Source organism: Zonotrichia albicollis, chromosome 5 (genome assembly GCF_047830755.1).
Source record: "Zonotrichia albicollis isolate bZonAlb1 chromosome 5, bZonAlb1.hap1, whole genome shotgun sequence".
NCBI lineage: Eukaryota > Metazoa > Chordata > Aves > Passeriformes > Passerellidae > Zonotrichia > Zonotrichia albicollis.
Window position 1 is genome coordinate 41,692,070 of NC_133823.1, and position 23,589 is coordinate 41,715,658.

Here is a 23,589-nt window from a genome sequence, read left to right on the forward strand (position 1 = left end):
TCTTCAATAAAACAAGGAGAAGCTTAAAGTAGAAAAAAACCTCCAACATAATTTGTTTTTCCTGCATGTAACCTAGAATTTCTTTTTAAGGGACAAATAAACATTTGATGTCTAGCAGCCTTAGATTGTTTTGCTACATATTTAAACAGACCTTGATTATAGATTATTTAAATGATCAGTGCTGAAATGTAAATAATTATGGAATGATCATTTATGAATTCAGTAAATTACAGGGAAGCATTCTTTTTAAAGGAAATGAGGGGAAGGAGTTTTGTTTATTTATTTTCTTCCTTGTCTATTTGCTTCCTCTAGCATTTTCACTTTATTTTTTTTTTTTTGCCACTTGACTGCATCCAAGGTCAGAGTAAATGAGGGACAGATAAGAGATGACAGAGAAAGCATTCAAAACCAAATAATGCAATAATCTGATAGTGTCAGTAAAGGAGATGTTGCCAAAGCAGAAAATATGCTGTAAGTAACAATTTCTCTCTGTAATTTCAACATGTACTAAATATCTAATAAATATTAAAAGGATATGAGATGGGGAAAAATATGAGAAAAGAATAGTTCTATGGTTCAACAAATTGTTTAAATTCAAATTATGCCCCATCTCATCAGTTAGGTCATGATTTAATTCACTGACTAAAATGCTCCATTATAAGATTTATCACTAAATGGACTATTACTGTCATGGGCACATGTGCTTACTTTAAATTAAATTGCTGTAGTATGTAAACGTAAGTAAAATAATATTTTTTCTTTAAATTTTGATTTGCAAAATACTGAACTTTCTTGATAAAACTCGATTTCCCCACCCAATAAAACCTTTAAAAACAATTTTTTAAGACCCAAACAAATAAACCCAAACAAACACCAACAAAAAGAAAACCCTATAATGTTGTTGCATAAGAGTTTGATTGACTATGATGGGCTGTAAAAAAATTGTGAGTTAGTATTATTTCAACATGGTTTAATTTACATGGTCATTTTATTCCAGTGCAAGAGACACATAAAAAATCAGAACTGCAGTGGAAGTGGGTATAATAATACTGTTTTCTAATTTAGAAATGTTTTCCTTCATTGCTTTATGTTCCTCTTTATTTTGACTAATTAGCCAATACCTTTGAGTAAGCAAGGCATAAATGCAGACTAAGCATAGCATCTTTCTGATGGTGGAAACCCTCCTTAAAACTGCAGATAGGGACAAGGTCACCTACTACATATTCCTTCCCAGGAGGTCCACACTACTGTGGCCTCAGAGAGAACCACATTTATTTTGGATGTAAAATAGGATCTAATTAGCCCTACTGGAATAACTTTGGAAATCAGAGCTGGGTAAAGTATGGAGCTAATACTTCCACATTGCTTCAAGTTTTGCAAGCTACCTGCGTAGCTAGCTTGGCACTAGTGGCCTCTACTATGCAGTCATTGTGCTAAACAGCTGTGATAGTAGGTCCTGTGGAGCCATTTATTTTTTTATTATAAATTCTCAGTTATAAATGTCATACAATACACTCATCTATTCATGCCCCCAGGGGTCCTGACCTTACCAGCAGTAATATCCAAGGTATTTTTTTTACAGGCAGAGGTTTAAATTAAGGATCTTCAAATTAACAAAGGGAAGGACAGAACAAACATGCCCTCAATTTTTTTAAATCAGTTACATTGCTTTTTTAACTATTGCAGATTCTTATAATTAATAAATATATTATTAGTTTCCTGTTCAAGGACAAACATGTGTAAGAATCAAACAATTTTATGTATTTGAAAGTAAAAGAGTGAGCAAACCATTTTAACAGATAACCATTACATCCACTCAACTTTTATATTCCAGCAAATATGCTGCATTGCAAAGTGCATTTTCTAGCCTTCTGGGAAAGAAACACTATGTATCCACTATTACTTATTTTAGTTATTCAATAATAACTGACAAAAGAATATGCCAGTCAACATATTGAGTGAAGGTTAAGGTCTTTTCTGTGTGATTACTGTGAGCCAGGTTTCACTTCTGTCTTCCTTGATTTAATAATTACAACAATTGAAGATAAACACAGTGGGGTTGCACGGGCATAATAAAAGCATAAGATAGCAAAAATAGTCTTGAAAGCATTAGATATTCCCATAAAGCTTTTTAACAGATGTCTTAGTGTTGCTTTTGAAAAGATTCTTGATTAAATCTACTAAACACCATTATTTATAATATTTAAGTACAGTTGGATAGTCCCCTCAGGGATGCATTTTGACTACTGAAGTGCAACAATATAGGTTGCAGGCCTGACAGCTTGACAATAAAACAAGTACAATATTTAAGTGTTTTCTATTCCAGAGGGACAAGATGAGCTGCTTTCAAAACTCGGTATTCATGTTCCATTGCAAAATATGTACACGCATCCATGCATAAACAAAGGCAGACAATAAGTACTCAGTCTCAACTAAGCACTGTTATCCTCAGAATTGTTCAAATTTCTCTTTTTCTTCCAGACTGAGTAAAGCCCTTTGCAGAGGCCTGGATCCCCTTGCAGCTTGCATTATACCTGCAAGGTCTTTGAAGACTGACCCACACTTGCTGCTTGGACTTTACAGTAAGTAGCAGAATGTCAGCTCTGATGCCAGGGCGCCATTCCTCAGGTAAGTACCATAATCTCTGCTGGGACCACAGCACGCGTGCCTTGGAGCTGCTGGGCACCTAGCCAGAGGAAGAGAAAGGTGGAGTAAGAGCAGGTCTGTCTGCTAAATACAGTGGTGGAAAATCTGGGGGCCAAAAATGTTTGAGTGTATTCAGACACCAAAATTACATTTGTGGCCACCAGTCAAGCAATATTTAACTGCAAGTTTTAATCTGCCACCAGCCAGGAACACATACGTTTTACAGACTGATTTTAGGTAAGACTCAATAATTCAATCAGCTTTATTTGGGGAAGACTACAATTTCAAGTCAAAGTTGTTCTGATTTTTTTAGACATCCCCAAGAAGAGAAAACAGATTTACTATGGCTTTTCTAGTGTTCAGATTCATAGAATCATGGAATGGCTTGGGTGGAAATGGACTCCAAAGATCTCATTCCAACCCCCTTGTTACTGGCAGGCATGCATCCACTAGATCAGATTTCCCAGGGCTACATCCAACCTTGTCTTCAGCACTTTCTCATCACCCTCACAGGGAAGAATTTATTCCCAATATCTAACCCTAATCTACTTGATCTAATCCTAATCTATATTTAAAGCAATTCCCTCTTGCCCTGTCACTACATGTCCCTGTAAAAAGTCCCTCTCTGCCTGTCTTGTCTTCCCCCTTTATGTACACTGAGGTGCTTTAAGGCTCTCTGGAGGCTTTTTTTCCTCAGGATGAACAACCCCAATATAACGAATTAGTTGTGATGTGTACTGGTGTAGTTCTGCAATAGAAAAAAATATTCCATAGAAGTGAATAACCTGTACACCCAATGCAAGATGTATATAGAGATGAAATGAAAAGCATAGTAAAATGTATCACATAAGAAGTATAAATAATTTTTAAAAACTCAAAAGGTGATTACAATAAGATTTCGTAGAACTCAAGACAGGGGTAAATGCCAATCTTAGATAAAACATCTTGAAATATGCTTATGTTTTTCCATATTGGTTGCATCTCTAATGTCTCTATTACCAAGATCTTGTCTTTAAAGGGAAAGGGATAAATGAAAAAAGAAAAATATTCAAGTGAGGATGGAAAAACTGTTTTCTTACAATCAAAAATATGTCAAGAATATATTTTTAATTGAGGTCATTTTACCTATTAGTATTCAGATTACAGTGTAAAATACAATATTAACTTTTGGCAGTATAATGTCTGTGGTATATCTCATGGTAAATTTAAATGACATACTACTCTAAGGCTTAAAAGCATGAATTTGAGTCATTTGAATATAAATCAGAAGAACACATTAAAGTTATCACAATTTTATTTACAGAATACCAAACTAGACTGCATATTCTATACAAAAAGGACTTCCTGATTTTATTTCTCATTTCAAATATATATATATAATGACAGCTTTTGATATTTTTCGTGCTTTATTCAAAAACAAGACACATAACAGAAAGCAACATTCTGATTTCCATTTTATAGAAGTAATTATATCAAGAGATAAGCTTCAAACAAGGAGGTGTGAGCTTGTGATAGGACATAAAAGGTGATCTGGGTAGAAAGCAATCCTGGGCAAGATGTCTTGGGGGAGAACAGTCCTATTCTGAGAGGTTCTACACAGATACAGCACACAGTTTTGGTCTTATCACATTAAAAATGCTGACATACATTTAAAACAGAAGTTCAGACAGGGATAAAATAGAAGTTCTATGAAAAAAAATCTGCAGATCTGCAGAATATTCCCTAGTCATATGGGCAGCTTTTACCACTTCTGTGAGTATTGTACTTACAGAGCTGGAGTCCCAAAGGAAATGTAACAGGGTTTGGCAGCAGATATGACAAGCTGTGACTACAAGAAAAAATACAGTGATTTAAAATTATATTACACAATGGTAGTGTCTACATATTTAAAGGCAAGGACATGCTGGGTGACTCTGTGAGATTTTGGAAATTATGAGTTCTGTCTTCTGAAGAGATGAGAAGTCATTGCTTCGCACTGCCTGCATATGGAAGCTCTTGTTAGTCAGTCCAAATTTAAAACAGATATTGAAAAATTTTATGCAAATTAAATAAATTAAAATTAAAATTTAATTCATATAATGTTAAATCAAACCTTAAATCTTAAAATAAAAATGAGAGGTCTCTTCTATCTATAAAGACTAATAAGAGGAAACAAAAGTAAACATTGATCATCTGTCTTTCTGAAGAACTGTCATCCAATGGTTTATTACTGATGGTACTTCATCTCACAGCCAGACTCAGGTGGAGTGCCATATTACCACTGAAAACAAATAAGACAGCTAAGTGTTCCATTTTCTTTCAAGTTATGTTAATTATTCAAATAGCTGACATATCAGTTGACAATTAAACCAGATGTCTTGAATAAAGAGTACATCTAATGACCAAGATAACTACACTTTAACAGCCATAGAAAATTACAAGACTTGAGTATAAGTATCCATAATCCATCTGCAAACCAAAAATTTGTAAGCAGTCTATATTTGCACATAGAGCAATTAAGTCCATTAAATGATTTATTCTTTACAGTGGATTTTCTGTATGGCAGAGATACTTTAGTCTGTATAATTATTCCCCCTTTATAAAGATTGGAATTTCTGCATGGCAATATTCAGAACAGAATATTAAAAATACACTTAGATATTGTGTATCAAGGAGTGCACACTTGCAAGGTTGCATGACTAATCACATCAAAACAGATCCACAGAACATCTGTGACACATCCTACTCTGCATCTGAGAGTGCCTTCCAACAAGTTTTACATACATTTCAATGGAGGCTTTGCATCCTTTCTGCTGTCCTGCACTATGAGACAGGTTTCATCTGTGCTGAGAGACGGGATTTTTTGGAATACACAAGAGGATAAAGGTCAGTGCAATCTCATTGTGTAGTGTCTTCCTCTTATTCTTTTATTTTTATTCTGCTATACTGTATGTATAAGACAATCTGGTTTTCATTGAAGGATAAATTCTCCATTAAACCTAGCATGCTAAGCATAGTCCAAGATAAAAAAAATCTGATATTAAGTGAAACCATTGAGAAATGCAGCATTATAAAAATTATAGATTACAAGGAGTTTCAGACTGTCTAACCTCAGGTACAGTCAGCAAAACAATTGCTATGGGGATTAAATGATCAATATGAAAATAGGTTTCATGGTATGTAAAAAGGTTCAAAGAATTTCTTTGAAATTATCTTATGCAGAGAGAGCTGAAAAAGAGTGTGGACAGGGGAAAAAATAATTCTGAAAACTATGCTACAGTAAATATTTAGTCAAACCAATACATGAACAAAAGAAGTATATTTTAAATTAAAAATTATTGTGATTCACTTAGTCATGTGAAAAAAAATCTCATATAGAAAATGATAATAAGGGGACCACAATATTTATGCATGCCAGAAATCTTCTGAAATTTCTGGCAATGTTATGAAAAAAAGTCATTCTATATGAAACAGAATATAGCAAAATAAAAATCATTTTAAAAGGTTTTCAGTAATAGCAAGAGTGATTAAACATGATTAAACAGGATAGAAAGAAAGAATCATGACTCAAATTTTGAGTTGGTGCAATCAGAGAACCTAGTGTCACATATTAGAAAACTGAACTCAGGATGCAGTATTTCTTTTTTCTTCAAGTTCTCCAAGAATGAGAAGCTGTTACCCTAGTTTGCATTGGAGAACTTACATTAGATTTTGTAGAATACAGTTACGTTAATTCACCTTTCAATTTCTGCTGTGAATGGAGTAGCTCCTGAGAGTTACTTTTTTGCTAATAGGTAAGTTTAAATTCACATTTTAAGTTTTATTACGAAAGGCAGTAGTGCTGGATCCCACATAATTCCTGGGCAACTTAAACTACTTCTTCCTACTGCAACCACATGTATCTGGGTGGTTGCAGTTTTCACATGTTCTGTGTTAAATGTCACAAAACTGCGCCAAAAGAGATTTAGCCCCACACACTGAGAACAAGAAGGAATAAAAAGGGAGAGAAAGTGATCTGCTGGGAAGGACAGGAAGGAAAGCTTGCTTTATCTCATTTGACTTGTCAAGCAGGGCTGACTTGGCAAAGGGAGGACAGGGAAGTACAAGGTCCTTAGACATGGAACCCTTGGCTGAAGTGTAAGCAGTTCTAAAATTCATCAGGAAAATAAAGCAATTATATTAGCAAGCATCCAATACCTGGAGGTGGGAAGGAGATCAGATGCTGTGTAACTGAGAGGGTAAAAGTGGGGAAGACTTCCCATAACCTTTCCTGTGCCAAATCCTTTCCCTTTCATGGTCTGCCATGACTGCATGGCCATGGCCTGACTGCATTCTTACAGGAGCCCAGGGCCTACAGGCAGCCAGCTGGATTTTCCCCATGATTGAGCTCCAGGGCCAGCTGAGTGGGAAGGCCAGCTGGTTTATGCTTTCCTTCTTTTCTGCTGCATTCTAGTTCCAGTATTAGTATCACAGTTGCAAAGAGATTAAGACTCAAAGTACTCATTAGGTCAACCAGTCTGGATTTGTGTGTCTTAGATTTTTTTAACTTTTGCAAGATATTTTAAAAGCCAAGAATTTGTTTGTACTTGACTGAAATGGTCTTTCAGAAGATGAGCCAAGCTGAAAAGATGGAGAAACCAAATTTCTTGAAGATTTTCCTAATAGAAACATTTCTACTTTTCCTTAAAAAGAAGTCCCTGAATTTCTCTAGCTTCAGATTTCAGCATTTTTTTCATGTTGCTCTTTGCAAAACAGGTTTTTTCTTCCTCTTGAAGTGATACACTGAAAGTAGGTTTCCTTTCAGTCCTCTCTTCATTACTTAAACACATTCCTCTCCTTAAATATTTGCCTCTATGTCAGGGACCCCATTGGAGAGACACTTCTCTGTATTTTATAACTTCTAATTTCTATATCACCTTGCTGCCTATTAAAACTCATTCCTTAGTTTTTCTAAATTCTGATGTATATAAATGATACATATCTTTCTCTACTGTAGGTCTAGAGGCCATTTATTTAATACTAAAACTTTGGTTTGGGCAGGTCAAAGCACTCTTTAAATATTGATCATTCTCTATTCTGTCTAGTCCTTTCACATGAGTGATTGCAGATAGAAAGGTAAAAATACAAAGCAGAATCCTCACCTTGCAAATAAAATGAAACAATCAATGTACAGTTAAATCAAGAACCATGTTAATAAATGTAGCATTAAACAAAGGCAAAAGAGCAATATATTAAAACACATCTATTGATTATGGACTGTAAATTTTCTCCCAGCAGGTTTGCGTAGATTCCTTGTCTTCTGTGGAAAAGCTAATTATGTTCTAGGATTTAAGCCATGTTAAAAAATGGATGAAAATAAAAAAATGATAACAATTAAAATTGATTAGAAAATGGCTATGATACAAAAAAAAATAATTCTGATAGAGAAAAAAAGTAAAAAGTTAATGCATTCAGCTTTACTGCACTCCAAGAAGTGCTGATATTTAAACTTGATTTTCAGGTCATTAATACAAGCCTCAATCCCAGCATGCCCCACAGTCTTTTCTTGCACCTATCTGAATGACCACCTAACCGTTCTCCCAGGTGTGGCAAACAATCTCTTGTCATGAGAGCAGAGTTGGTCGCAGGGGTGGAGTCTCCATCAGAGGAGGTTCACACCTGCAGGAGGCCCCAGAGATGCCAACAGCTGTCAGCATTCAAAGGCAGGACAGGACTGGGAGCACAGTTCAGCAGAAAACAGGAGATTTCCCTAAACAGAAATATTTAGGCTCAAAGATTTTCAAGAGACACAAATTGTGAAGAAAGGGATGACCATATCATGACCTCATCAAAAAAGGAGCTATTGTTTTTCCAACTGGAAAAGTGGGAAGAGAAGAATAAGACACTAAATCAAAAAGAAGACAGCGTGGACAGAGCAGAGCTACAAGACACTCTGTATGACTTTGAAAGAAATGACATGTCCATAGAAACATGCTAGGTTTTGTTCTTTAAAAGAATTGAAAATAGAGCTGAAGAGAGGAAATTTATAATACCTGTGTTCTGAGAGTGCTTGAAATACATCAGCATCAAAGATGAATCCACAGGGTCAGCAGTAAGGTGCAATCCCAGGGATTTCAACCAAAGACAAATGGCACTTTTAGAAATGATTTTCAGATGGAGAGAGAGGACAACCAGAATGCCACAGGCCTCAGTGTTATGACTAGTTTGTTCACTGCAGTAGAGACATAGAGTAAGGTACAGGCAAAAGCATGTTGTTGTAAAACATGCATATGAAGTTGAAATTAGGTGGTAAAGGAAGTAGAAAATAAATTATGATTGTAAAATATCTGACTAAAGAGCTGAAATTTACTTCCTGATTGAAATTCTCAAGAAATACTTTTTCATTCCAGAATAAAAAAGTACATTCTTGGAAGGGTTTCAATTACATTGCCCTCAAGGGCCAGGGACCACTGAACCTTGGCTTAAGCTGAGGAATTTTACTTTACATTGAGATGAGCACAGCTTCACTTGATCTGCATTTTCATGTGATAACTATGTAGTGACCTTCTCAAAGAGAGCTAAATTATCTTTTAACATCCCATGTGACTGTTTGAGTTTCTCTTACCCTCTCAAATGGCAATTTACTTAGAATAGCAAAAGCTAGGAAAATTTCAATGCTGAAATCTCTTGAGTTTTTAGTTTGTTTGGGGGTTTGTTTGTTTGTTTTGGTTGGTTTTTTATGAGGGTGTTGTTAAAAGATTTATTGAAAATCAGTGGCTGTAGAACAAATTATGTTACCTACTGACACAAAAACCAACTAGAAATCATCAGGATTATATGTAATTCATACTCTAAAAGAAATGAGGGTTGAAATAGCATAGTTACTCTTAGCAGCTTGTAACATCTCATTTCAAAGTCTTTTTGGTTACTTAAATTGAAAGATAATATGAAAGACACAAATATAAGTATTTTAGGGGAGACCTGGAGATCTCCAAAACTTAAGGTGTTATTACCCATGACAGGCTAAAAAGTAAAAATTATCTTTAAAAGAGGCTTTTGAGACAATCTCTTCCCTGATGACTTATAAGAAATTAAGCAGCTATAGCATAAAAGGGAAGCATGTCATTTTTATTCAAGTTTTATTCATTTTTATCTACTTACAGCTAGCTACTGCTGGTGACATGGTTTTGAGCTACATCTAGAAATGGTTATGCTCTTACTGTCATGTGTTTTTCTGCCATTACTTGTTTCTTTAACTTCATCATGTCTCTTAACCTCCCTGTGCCCGCCCTGCTAAGTTGCACAGCATATATAAATGAGTTACTTATTGTTTCTATTGATCTGAAAGGAAAAGCAAGTGTTTAAGTGAGGTGAACATATACTGTCTGGGCTATATTAAGATTTCCTCACACACTATCCCAACTTAAATCTGAAAATGGATGCCTGAATACTAATACTTTAAAAGATTTTTCTATTTCAGAAATCCAAATAATTTCTGATTGAAACTGGAGATGTTACAGGGGGACTTAAAAATGTTGGGCTATTCACAAGGAAATTCTTTGGAAAAGTTTTGATATTATGTGATTTTCAAGGTAGAGGCAAACTTCTAAATTATCTTTATGACTTGTAGAGGAGACAGGTTCAGCAAAAGTCAGGTTTGCCCTTCAGTCACTCATTCATATTCATTCATTGTGCATATACTGAAAGAACTCTTGAAGACTAAGAAAAAAATCTCAGTTTTACATGTTAATTGGGAATCAGTTTTTGGTTTAGTATGCGTAAATTAAATTGCATGGGATATTTTTTCTGTGGTAGATACTTTTATATACTTTAATGAATGTGCTTTTCCTCTTGATCATAGCTCCATACATGCCTTCTAGTAGATTTTCCTATCCATACCAGATGTCTTAAGAGTTATCTGCTCTCTATCACACCCCTTTTTACCTCCTTTCCTTTCTTTCCCATCCCTTTAGTCTGCCAGATGCACCCCAGTTCAGCTGCTCTTTCAGTGAAGTCTGTGTGGGAAGAGCAAGCATGGGATCCAGGAAAGTTCAGGGATCCAGCGGCCAGCTTGAGGACATGAAAGCCATTTACAGGACTAACTGCTGGCTGTTTGGATGGGCCTTCACTGTCATCCCTCAAATTCAAGTTTCAGCATCTCAGTAGATGCAGAAGAACAAATGTCAAAGTATCTTTCTCCCCTCAACTCCAGACAAAAAATTCTATTTGCAGCTGGTTGTTGTAATGAGCAAATCTGCTGTTGTAGCGTCTGAAGGTATCCGTGGTTACTGCCCTTGACTGGGAAATAGAACCCAAGGGCCTGGGTGCACTGTTGCATGTGGAGAGTGTGGGTTCTCTATAAATGATGTCATGAACATGGAAATTCCTCACAGACAGGAATATCCAGAGCTGCACACTGCCAGGTTTCTGTAAGCAAACAGTTAAAAGATGTTAAATTGCTCTACAGACAGGAAACTTCTCATGATCTTTAAATGAATAATTTATCACCGATAGTAGATGTACTGTAAGCATTATAGATATAGAAATTGGAATAAGATTATAATGTTCCTAAGGTTCTTTATTCTGAAAATACAAAAGATATGTGGAAACAGATGTTTAAATTAGAGTAAATCCTAATTCACCATACTTATACATATATTAATTGACATATTTATTATTTGTATATAATTATACTTAACAATTCATATAGTCTAGGCAAATTTATATTTTCCCAGTAAAATATATTTATATGAGAATTTTTAATATATTGATTGTAAAGTATGAAATATACATCAATATTTAATTTATAGACCTAAACTGCTATTGAACATCAATGCCAAGTCAAATAATTTTTAAACTACTTTGATTTCCAGAATATCAAAATTCAGCTATTAATTCTCAACATTGCTCCCTTTATTTTTGACCTTCACTCTCTATTTCTTATGTTCACCACTAGAAGTTCACTTTCTCACAAAAATTTGCAACAGTTTTCCTCCTTTTCTTTTTGCTTCCTTTTCACTCTCACATTTTTTGTAGTGTTCTCATTTACAAAGTTCTTTATTTCAGTCCAGTCTCTCAAATTTTGCTGCAGTGCTCTCTCCTATTATAAATGCAAACTTAATCTTTTTCACACCACAGCCAGGCGATTCACTAAGCTCATCGTGATGGAATACACAAGTATCTCTTTCCTTTCGGGCTGCTTTTATATCGCTTTGTTTCTTTTAAATTATATTTTTTGCAATGCCTTAAATTTTCGTATGTGTTGTGGTTTAATCCCAGCCATCAACGAAGTCCCAGGCAGCCTCTCACTCACTTCCTTGCCACCAGGATCAGGGAGATATTTGGAAGGTTAAAAGCCAGAAAACTTGTGGATTGAGATAAAAATAGTTAATAGGGAAGGCAAAAGCCACACACACTAACAAAGCAAAACAAGAAATTCCCCGCTTCCCATAGGCATCCAGGTGTTCAGCCATCTCCATCAGAGCACGGCCCCATCACACATAATTGTGACTTGGGAACACAAAGTCCATTGTTCCAAACATTCGTCCCTTTCCTCTTTCTTCCCCCCACGTTATTAACTGATGCCATAGGGCCTGGAATATCCCTTTCATTTGGTCAGCTGGGGTCACCTGTCCTGGCTGTCCCGTGCCACCTCAGCCTCCTCACCAGTGTGGCATTACATAAGGCAGAAAAAGCCCTGGCTCTGTGTAAGCCCGGCTCAGCAATAACAAAAATATCTCTATATTAACACCTCTGTGCTCAGCACAAATCCAAAGCACAGCCTCATACTAGCCATCATGAGGAAAATTAAGTCTAACCGAGCCAAAGCCAGCACAAAGTATTTTAATATTTTCCTTTCTGTTACACTTTGTTTTCCATTCTCAAAACTTTGGTGTAACCTCCTTTTCATTTTCCAGTAAATTTTTATCTCAGTTTTTGTTTCCTTTATTTTAAATATGCAAATCTTCAAAATCAAGGCATTTGTGTTTCCGTAACTGAGCTTGAACACCTCAGGACAAAATTATGGCTGTAGTGTTTGCAAAAGCAGAGTTGTAGGATGCTATCAGTTTATTGTTTCTTAACTTGAATTAGTTAGGGCAGTACTTAATTCATTATAAAAATCATTCTGATTCCCTGAACCTTTTTAGATACTGCAGAACAGATCTATGATATTTAACCCTAGACTGCTGAGATTGAGATTGTTATTGTTATTGTTATTGTTATTGTTATTGTTAAGGAAATCTTTTGTTTGACACTGCTGCACTGGAGCTTTTTCTGGAGGTGCTTTTACAGAAAACTGCAAAGCCATTAATGATGTTGCACAGCTAGCCTTTGTAAGAGAGACAACCACCAAGGAGAGCACATGAAGAATGTGAAGAATCAGGGAAAAACCCCACAATGAACTGAGTGAGCAGAAGCCCATGGAACCCACATCTCTTGGCTGTCAACACCAAATGTAGAAAAAATGAGAAGTACATTCTACATTCTACAAATGTAGAAGGATGAGAAGTACAAATTGTCCATCTGTGATTTAACAAATGAGTAATTGTGGCCTACCTCAGAATATATTGCATGTCAAAGTCATACACCACTCTACAAAGTGAACAGGAGAGTTTTTAAGTAACTGTTCTCTGAAGGCACTATTAAATGTCTATTCCAGTATGGATAACAAGTTTCACAGAGGAAAACTCTGGTGGGGATTATTACAACCACACAGCTGTAAATTGGCAGATAGATAAAGGTCACTCAGAAAAGGTAAATAATCCCCCTGCTCCAGTGAAGAACTAAATCACAGCAGTGTCATGTTGTTTCCTGGTATAAAAACATGGTTTTTATTAGGTGTAGTACCATGAGAGCACTTCACATACTGGAAGTCACAAGTAAAACACCTGCACATACTTTATGAACTAAATTTGAAGACTGACGTACTATTGCCCAAAAGATATTTTTATTAATTAATTAAATAATTTATTCATTGTTGTTCTTTTCTGTGTTTTTTTTCTTCTCCTCCACATTTCTTAATCTTTTTTGAACTGATAATAAAATAAAGAAACAACTATTTGATGCAAGTAATAATGGACTTTTCAAAGCAGGATGTTTCAAAAAAAGAGGTGTGGATCAAAAAAAAAAAAAGGAAACAAGAGGTTGGAGAATATTTGCAAAATTAGAGTATTAAGTTTAGAAGGCCTGATTTATTCATTCGATAATCCCAAGGAAACAAGTTAAAACTGTTTAGCTGTGCATAATACATTTTACTCTTAGAAGGACAAGAAGAAAGGGAAGAGGCAGGTAATTATAGCAGCTCTCTCTACACACCAGAAAGGGTGAGAGAAGGATGTTCTGAGCAAATCTGTTCCAGCCAGCCCACTTTCATTTTTGAAAGACATGAGATCATAAACTAACTCATTGGTAAGTATCTAACACATAGTGAGACGTTAAAAAGATGGTGTGGATCTGTCAAGAACAAATCATGTCAAAGCACTCTAATTTCCTTCTTTGACAAGGCAACTGACCTAGTGGATAAAAGAAACACTGAAATTGTTATACCTTGACATCAATAAGGCTTTTGACACTGTTCCACATGACATGTTCATAAGATTAGTGTTAACAACCTGGATGACAGAATGGAGAATACTCCTGTAAAATTTAACGCTGATATTAAACTAGGAGTACTTGTGAGCTCTTCAGAGAACAGAATAAGAAATCAAAATTATCTTGACTAAGTGAATAAATGATGTAAATGGCAAGGACAAAAGGCAGTATCAGGAAGAGCAATTCTCTCAAATTACTCTGGTTTTAAAAGTAAGGAGAGCCCTGCAAAAGGACATAGGGTGTAATGACTTTCAATATGAAAAATTACTCCAATGACTTCTAATATTCTAAAAAAATATAAGAATTGTTTTTTCTTGCTCCTAAGTGGTGATTACCAGTCGAGGGAGAAAAACTTATTTTAAAGGAAAGCATATGTTAAATTATTATTTAGGTTTTTAGGGAAAGCTTTTCAAATGGAATAGTCATCTTCCTCTGATGTGAGATTCTCTTCAGTGGTACCTTTAAAAAGTATGGTAGATAAATAGCCAGTGGGAATTATGTAAATACAGTTTATTATGCGCCAATGAATGAGTATGGACTGGATATTTTTGAGATCCCTACTGGCTTTTTTTATCATTTTTACTGTAAAATATGAATGGAAGTATTTTGCTAGGTGAGAGAACTACTAAAAAGAGCCTGAATGAAAAAAAAATTAATATCTCTATCACATTTTGTAATTGATAAGGTGGAAATAAGATGACAGCACCTTTTGCTTGCAATTTTTCCTCAATTGTACTTCAGACCAGAATTTTTGAATGCAGAAAAGAACAGTTCATAACACAGATACAGGCAAAGTATTCAGCCTTCCTCATTTGCCATTTATCTTAGATACATGCAGCTTGTAAGATTTTTGTAAGTAAGTGAAAAAACCTACTATGCTTCTGAATTTTTTTTAAATCAGGGAATTAAATATTTACTTTACAACTGCATTTTCAACAACTGCTTGGACTTTACTTACTAAATTTTTTTGAAGATCTTGCACTTTAGACAGATGCTGTTGTTGTCATACTATTACTTTTGTCAGATCCATCTATCTCAGATAGACACTTTTCCCTTACACTCTTTGTCATCTCTCATGTGATTAATATACAAATGTGACCATGCCCATTGCTGTGAATCTGGTACTTGCCAAACACATAGGGCTTAGTTGGCTTCCTGGGGGTTGTGACCTCCCAGCAATTTGAAAAATTAGTTCATTTATTTCCAGCGATCCTAATTTTTAAAAGTCTGTAGTGACTGAAAAATTGTGTCCACAATAGTAAGGATTTGTTTCTTTCCTTATAGACAAAAACCCAAACAAAAAACCCCCAAAACACCCCCAAACCTATTTGAAAAATCAACATCTGATTGTCATGTGATGCTTTATGTCAAAATACTTCCCAGATTTTAAAATTAATTACAATCCCTTTTATATGATTTCTTTTTTTTTTTCCCAAAGGACATCTTGGAGACTTTCAGTGCCCTAAATCATAGAAAAATATCTAATTTGTTGCTCAAAGGGAAAAAATAAAACCTGATTCAACTGTATTACAGAAAATTGCACACCGTGAAGCTTCACAGGTACTGAAAGGCAAGTTCATTAATAGAGCTCATGGGACTTTGAATTATTTCAATTAGTTGAAGAGTATCAAAATATTTTGATGCTTCTCAGTTTTAAAGGTGAGATGTAATGCTGATAAATAGTAGGATCCCAAATTACATGAAGATCAGGAGGAAATTTTTAAAATACGCTTATTTCAAAGGTGTAGCTAGATTCTTCCATTTTTATGACTACACAGGTACAGTAGTCTGCTCAGGAACTTTTGTCTCATACTTTAGAGTTGCCAAATATTATCAAATTTAAAAAGATAGTAAAAATATTTAGAAAAAAATTATTAAATGATTCTTGACAAATAAGTAAAAGAGTACTATCAAAATTTGCACATTTAAATCATCTTTATTTGCTAACACAAGCCTCATTCTTTTTTTGTATGTGTTTTAGATTTTTTAAGTCATTTGAGCTATCTTAAAGTATTCATGCAAGAAAGCCTGGTGTCTTATCAAGAGAGGACAGAGTTCACATTCCTTTTCCTTCGCCCTTATGTGTTGCTCTTACTGTGTTGCCTTAAGACCTTGTGACATTTTAAGTAAGAGTATGCAAAATCAGGGAGTAGTATGCAAAGCTGAGTGAAGAAGATTGCAGTTGTTGTGGCACACTTTTCCTATGTGAGATCAAGTAAACCTCCCCCATCTATGAAAGCACCTTCTGAATAAGCCAGGCTAGTATGCTGCTTACAATGTAAGCACTAAGATTCAGCAAAACTGCCGTAACCAGAAATCGTAGAGTCTAAGTAAAATAATTTAGTTCTAAAAGATAAACAGTTAAAGCAACTTTTCTTTCAAAATACAAAATTCTGATTTTACATGCCCAACCTGAGCTGCCTGTCTTTAAAAGATCCATAGGCTCCAATGGCCAGAGCTGGAAGTCATTCACACTAGACAAACTGGAGAACCACAACTGTCTTCCAGGAGCTTCCTTTAGTCATGTTTAATTCTGGGTTTAAGTTAGATTCATTATATTAAATCTAGCAATTAGGTTTAATTCTGCTTGCAACACTGGCAACTAGCATGTTTCACTCTTGAAACTGTTGTTAAGAAAGCAAAACTATTCAATTCTGGTTTAAATAATAATGTTCTTGAAAAAGTAAAATGGGAGTAAAAATTTGAGTATGAATATGCACTGGGGAAGCTCCATGGAATTTAAAACTTCAGGTAGTGACAACAGGTACTAAATACAATGCACTCTGCCAGCTAAATAGTGGCATTCACACCCTAATAAACCAACACCAGCTATCTGGAGGTCAAACAGTCTCCTAAAGAAATCAATGAGAATTTTGCAATCAGCCTGCTCAAGCATATGGGCTCTATACTCATCAAACATACCCTAGTCATACCCTTGCATAGCTGGCTGTTGTTATAAATTATCTTTTGACTCAGTTTGTTCCTGAGTGCCAGCACCCTGCCTAGCAGGCTGAAGATGGAGCATGGACAAGCACAAGAAGGAGTGAAGACTGAAAGCCACTCTCTGACCAGACCAGGAAGCATTATTTCCAGAGTGGGCTGGAATATATGCTCCTGCCCAACTGCATGGAATTTCTTCTCTATTTCTTGACACCACTCTTTAAGTGGTAGGCTTGACTGGGCAATCAATATCAGTGTGAGGGCAAATTTCAGGCCTTAGGTGACAGAGTGGTTTCGTCTTGGCCACCAAAAAAAGAACTTTTGGCTAGTAATGGATTCCCAAATGTATATATTTTTGCATTGGTTGTCTAACTACAGAACTGAATCACCATTTTATTTACAAAATACTGAATAATTTACTGAATCATAAGTATATGTCATCAGTATAGGATAATTCCACTGACTCTTTTCTATTGTAACAGCCAAACAGATATTAGTCATTGTACTACAGGTTCTACTGCGAAAAACATCTTCCCTTAGACTGGAACTGCTACTGGTGCTCATTCAGTATCTGTATAAGAATATTTTCACATGTCTTAGAACAATTTTTTCAGAAGTACTTATATACATATTGCTTTCAGAGATATTTTTAAGGTTATGTTTTTAATTATTTTAGTATTTTTAAATTGCTTTAGGGTTTTAGAAAAGTAGGCAGTATGAATGTTTGTGTCTGATCTACATGATCACAAGTTAAGAAATATTATTTTGAACTCATAAGTATTTCTCAGGGGAGATAACAGTTATCAGATATTACAGCTCTTCTGATAATACAAAAATATTAAACTGCCATAGGTTAAGAAAGTGCAATTTTGTCACCTAAAACCAAGGGAAGCTGGTATTTCTTGTATGAAGCAATCGTAAACATTATAAGATTTAGAACATAAAGGAATGACAGTAATCATGTGAAATTTCCTCTTTACTCACTGCTTTCTTATTTCTGAATCATCTGTGCAATAGATCTTTTTATCTGTACACTGAAGTGGGCTAATTTTGACATATTTTAGAGTTGGCTGCCACCTGCTGGGAGTCTGGCCTTGTTTTGTTTGGTTAAGGCAGTTTTGAGGAGCTAGAGGAGGTTGGATTTGTGTCTGAAACTTATTAAAATGGGTAACTGTGAGTGCCTAAACATAAGAATTTAGGCATAACTGATTTGAAAACAGAAAGCACACGTCCCTGCTTGGTGAAATACATTTAAATGAAAGGAAAAGTCATCCTCTTGGCTACCTGTCATTCATGGAGATATTATTCCCTACATCAGAAAAAAAAAAAAAAAGTTGAATCGACCAAATAACTTTCCCCTAAGGCATTGCAAAACAGCCCAAGTCTCCTTTCCTTTTACCAGCATGAATAAACTATACATAAAATCATCTATTATTCAATACAATGTAACATTTACAAAAGCTCTGCAGTATGATAACACTGCAAGAACCTCACCCAAGAGAGTCTGACAGCAGCTAATGAAGACCGGCTAAGCCATGTATTATAAAGACCTACATCTTTTTGGGCATTGATATCCAGAGCACCAGGGAAACTGTCACATGCTTGGCTGCGTGCAGAGTCCTGGCCATAATCACTGAGAAGAAATTTTTTTTTTTTTTTTTTTTTTTTTTTTTTTTTACTGCTTAAAACCAATTGCCAAATATCCATGCAGCATGCAATGGTAACGTGAGATCAAAAATGCCCAGATACTATGGGATCCCTTTTCCACTCTGCTGTACAGTAAGAGGAGCACAAATCTTTAACTATTTCCAAAGCTAGGTAATGCTAATGTTAAACCCAGCTATCCCAGGCAGCCAGATCTGCCCCAGAATTGGCTCCTTCCAGTCTTCACTGCCACTATCTCTGCCAGGAAAGGTTCACTTTTTGTACTGAAGTTAGTTGCAGTTAAATGTTTTACTCAGCCTGTTTGAGTAAGCCTTCATGGGATGACATAGCAACATCCTCCAAAGGAAGGTGAAAATCTTAAACTATAGTCTTGGATTAACCCCAGGGCATAGAGAAAGCTCTTATTATGTGAAGAAAGCCCTCAAAACTAAAATAAATCTCATATGAAGAAATTAACTATCTGCTCAGTGAAGAGAAAGGCAGAACTTGAGAACTTTCTGTTGATTAACAAAAAGTCATCCAGATCACAAAGTATGAAAGTTCTTTATACTCCTAAAGAGAAGTAAAAATCTGGTTTCCAAGGGCCATTATCTAAACTAGAATTCCAAGTGTACAACTTCACCCCAGCAGCAGCAGCCTGGAGTCACTGCAGGGGAAGATCTATCTCTATAGCAGCCTCATCTAATTCTACTTTTCTATGGTGTAGTGGGTTGACTGTGGCTGGGTATCAGGTACTCATTAAGCCACTCCACTCCTCAGCTGGACATGAGGAGGAAAAAAGTGATGAGAAGCTTATGAATGAAGATAGGGACAGGGAGATCATTCAGCAAATACCATCACAGGCAAAAAGGCCCTAATTGGAGAACTTGATTTCTTACCTGCCAAATCAGAGTAGTTTAATAAGAAAATAAAAACTAAATCTTAAAACACCTTTCTCCCTTCCACTCTTCTTCCCAGAAACAACAACAACTTCTTTTCTCTACCTCCTGCCCCTCTATCAACCCTCATCAGCACAGGTGAATTGGGAATGGGGGCTGTGGTCATTCATCGAAGGTTGTCTGTACAGTTTCTTCCTCCTCAGGGCTAGGACTCCTCCAGTCCTGCTGCTCCAGAATGGGATCCCTCAGTCATCCATGAACATCTCCAAAGTGAATCCTTCCCAGAACTATTTCTGCTCTGGCACCCGAAGTATCTGCTCCCACTCCTTCTGCACAGACGGTTTTCCTGACCATTTTTTTCCTTGCCTTCTTAAATACATTATCCCAGAGGCACTACCGCTGTCATGTTGGGCTCAGCCTTGGCCAGTGGTAGGTCTGCCTTGGAGCCCACTGGCACTGGCTCTGTCAGACATGGGGAAGCTTTCCCCAGAAATCAACCCTGTAGCCTCCCTGCTACCAAAACCTTGCCATGCAAGCCCAATACTCACAATCTGCCTGAGCATGGCAATATGTCCAAAAGGTATGTTTGGCTACCTAGAGGAACTCTTCAGTTTAGAATTGTTTGGCATGAGATTTAGTATACACAGCTGTTCTTCTAAAGCAATGCTGATACTTAAAACATAACTAGTGAATAATGTGTGACTATTTTATACCTCCTGTACAAGACTTACATATAGAGTGAGAAGATATTTCTCTATTTTTAGAAGTTATCTCATTATGATTGACTTAAAAGACAGATGAGATTTGACGTTCTCAAGCATTATTTTGCCTTATGTGCATCAAGGTTCCATAAGATTCTGATGTCTTGAATTACCAGGAACTGTGATACAACTTCTTAGAACTATGAAGAGACATTCTGTATTTGTGCCAGTGAAATTCCTTACATTATGAATTCCTTACATTACTGTTAAACTACAACAGTTCAGTTCAGAATTAAGGAAAGTGAGCATTAGTCAGCTCATGTTGTAGCAAAACCTAGTTGAACACGCTAATTGCCCCTCCTACTGTTCGGTTCAAATCTAACAAGTCTCAAGCTGTTAGTACATACTTTGTGAGCAGATGAACACATCATTCTGTGTCCTACCCCATGAACAGAGTGTGTTATCATGTATAACTGAGGAGGTATGTTGTGAGTGTCACTGGCATGTCTTGCAGCTGACTCTGCAGGCAGTGACCAGGCAGAAATCTCATTGGCACTGCACTGCTGTGGTCTGGACAGAAAGCAGGAGAGCTGTCTTGTCAGCGCATGGGCTGTGAAACAAAGGTGTCCTTCAGGACAAGAAAACAAAACCAAAAACAAAACACCAATTCCTGCACTGCACAATGCAGATATGCCAGGTTAGCGAGAGCCCATGTCTTCCCCATCTTGCCAAGGGAAATATAGGTATACTTTTTCTGCTTTGTAGTTTCAGTTCTTCCTGTCCTTCTTTCCACTTTTATCCTCTTCCTCCATCCATCTTCTATCCCAAAGTTCACTTCAGAAATGGTAGTCCTGGGAGCAAGGTGAACATTCTTGACTTCAGGCATCAGTCTTTGCAGTACGTTGCCACGACTACCCTTCCAAGGGTGCTAAAGCTAAAGCTCAGCTCCCTCCAGCAGCCTTCCCTTGCAGCCTTTGTCATGTGTCCCGAGATATATTTTTATCTGCTATACAGAGATGGCACACATTAACTACATCTCCCTAGTGCAATGTCACATAACACAGTTTTATTATGCTGCCAAGCAATTCTTATTGAAAAAAAAAAAAAAATAAGGAGAGGGGAAAAGAAAAAAAGAAAAAAGGTAGCAATAAGGGTTGTCAGCTTAGGCGTTATAGTCATTATAGTCGTTATAGCTTTGCTTTGCACTCAGAGGGTATAGATGCAGTTTTAGTCCAAAAAGAAATAATTTATCATCACATTTCATCTTAATATTGTTTTTACAATTGCAATACTGTTTAAGCAAGTGTCCTCTCTTGCATCCTGATTTATTTTTGTTTTCTTTTTAGTTAAATATATCTGTGTTTATATATTCCTTATATAAGGAATGCTTAATCTATAAGATTTTCTGACTTTTTAAAACCAGAATGTTACTCATATGTAAAATAGCACCAATAGTATCATTAGAACTGCCATTAATTATTTATTTTCTTCACTCTGTAGGTGATTTATGTGCTAAATTTGTATTAGAAACATTTCTTTTCAATATTTTTTGCAGATAGTATTTTCCATACCAAAGGCATATCAACATTGCAGTCTAGAGCAGAAATTCCAACACTAGTTTCTGACAGCCTAGCAATAGTATCACAAGAGTAACTCCTAAGATAGTCTACCTTTCAGGCTATTAATTAAATAATATCATACTCTAGTTATACTTTAAAGCCTGCTACATAGACACATGCCTTCTGAGATGATGGTAGTCACATCCAGGACACAACAGTGCTTGCTGAAAATTAAAACAGCCATCTAGGATTGTAAACAAGCTCCAATTCAGTGAAATTCTTACATTATTCCTTTTCTTTTAAATTTTAGGAAACATTATCTGAAAATATCATAGATCTCCTCTTCCAGTGTGATTTTGTGCCTCTTCTCTGCTTACCTTTTGTGTGCACAGCAAATTCTCTTGTAGTCAGTCAGCAAACCCGTCTGAGAAATGAGGATATTTTTAGTAGAAGTAGGCAGAAGGTAATTGATTATTTTCACCTCTGCAGTCTTTGATTAAAGACGATGTGCTTAGGGGGGAAAGTCAACAATCATTCCTAAACATATACAAGCATTTAATTGTAGTAATTAATTTATCTATACAACTCAGTGTACTTTTAAAAAGCTTCTTGAATGAGAATGAATGCCTCATCAGTCTTAAATATAACAGCCTGAAAGAATAAGTGAAGGCAGTAGAATAACAAATAGTACTGCAGAAACCTCAGGCACTTGCAGGAAACAAAGAGACATTTCCAACTCTGTGCAGTGCAAAATTATGAAGAATTTGAGAAATAAAAGCTGCAGAAGAAACATAAATTGATAGAGCCACAAAAATTAGGTACATCCTTGTACTCATTGCCATGTAAAAGAGATTAAAAGAGAAGCCTTGAGATTACAGAAACAATTTTGTAGGAGAGTTTGAAGAATTCAGTAGTTATAGATCCCATTTTTATAAATGTCATGTTCCCCATCAGTTTATCTGTTCACTACAAACAAGAATTGCTGTCAGAATGTGAGCCAAAGGCAGCAGCTAATGAAAAACAAACATCCAGAGAAAGGCAGTCAAGACAGATGAGCAGCAAAGACAGATAAACAGCTTCAAAAGAATCAATGTAAAAATGGCTGTGCCATTTGTTGGGCAGGGTAGACAAGCCTTTGTTCTCTCCAAACTTGAAAGGTTTACTCTTCCCAAAGATGACAGCCTAAATGCTGAAGGCAAGCAAAGTTAAAATACACTATTCTCAGGAAACAGGAAAAGTGATCAGATTATAGATTATTACCAGGTGACCCCAAGTAATATCACATAGAGAAAACATACTCAGCAGAAAGGTTTATGTTTTACCAGTGGATTTGTTACAAAAGTGGGGTATTGAGCAGGCAGAGCTCTTGGAAAGACTCTTCAGGATGGACAGAGAACAGAAAGGACTATCTTGAGCAGAAACAGGTTTCTGCCCATCTGAAATAGGTCTTTCCTGAGTGATTCTTAATCAACAGCTCAGTGATAAAGATACTCTCTCACAAACAACTACATTTCAGCAGGATTTACTGCATACCTTACATCTCTTCTTTTTTCCTCACAGGAAGAAGAGAGAATTATGGAGAACAAAAGACAATGGGAATGAGACAAAAAATAAAAAATTAGTGTTTTACTATCTAGTTTTTTGTTTCCT

At 36.0% G+C, this 23,589-nt stretch overlaps 1 long non-coding RNA gene across 1 annotated transcript; it reads right to left on the reverse strand.

Annotated features, from left to right (window-relative positions):
• Window positions 1-345: 345 nt before the first annotated feature.
• LOC141729035 (uncharacterized) lies at window positions 346-22,364 on the reverse strand. The gene is made up of 3 exons (XR_012580281.1): window positions 22,317-22,364; window positions 4,416-4,474; window positions 346-2,686 (listed from the first exon to the last, which is right to left on the reverse strand). It is a non-coding gene; the product is annotated as an uncharacterized LOC141729035 (long non-coding RNA).
• Between the last annotated feature and the right edge of the window lie 1,225 nt (window positions 22,365-23,589).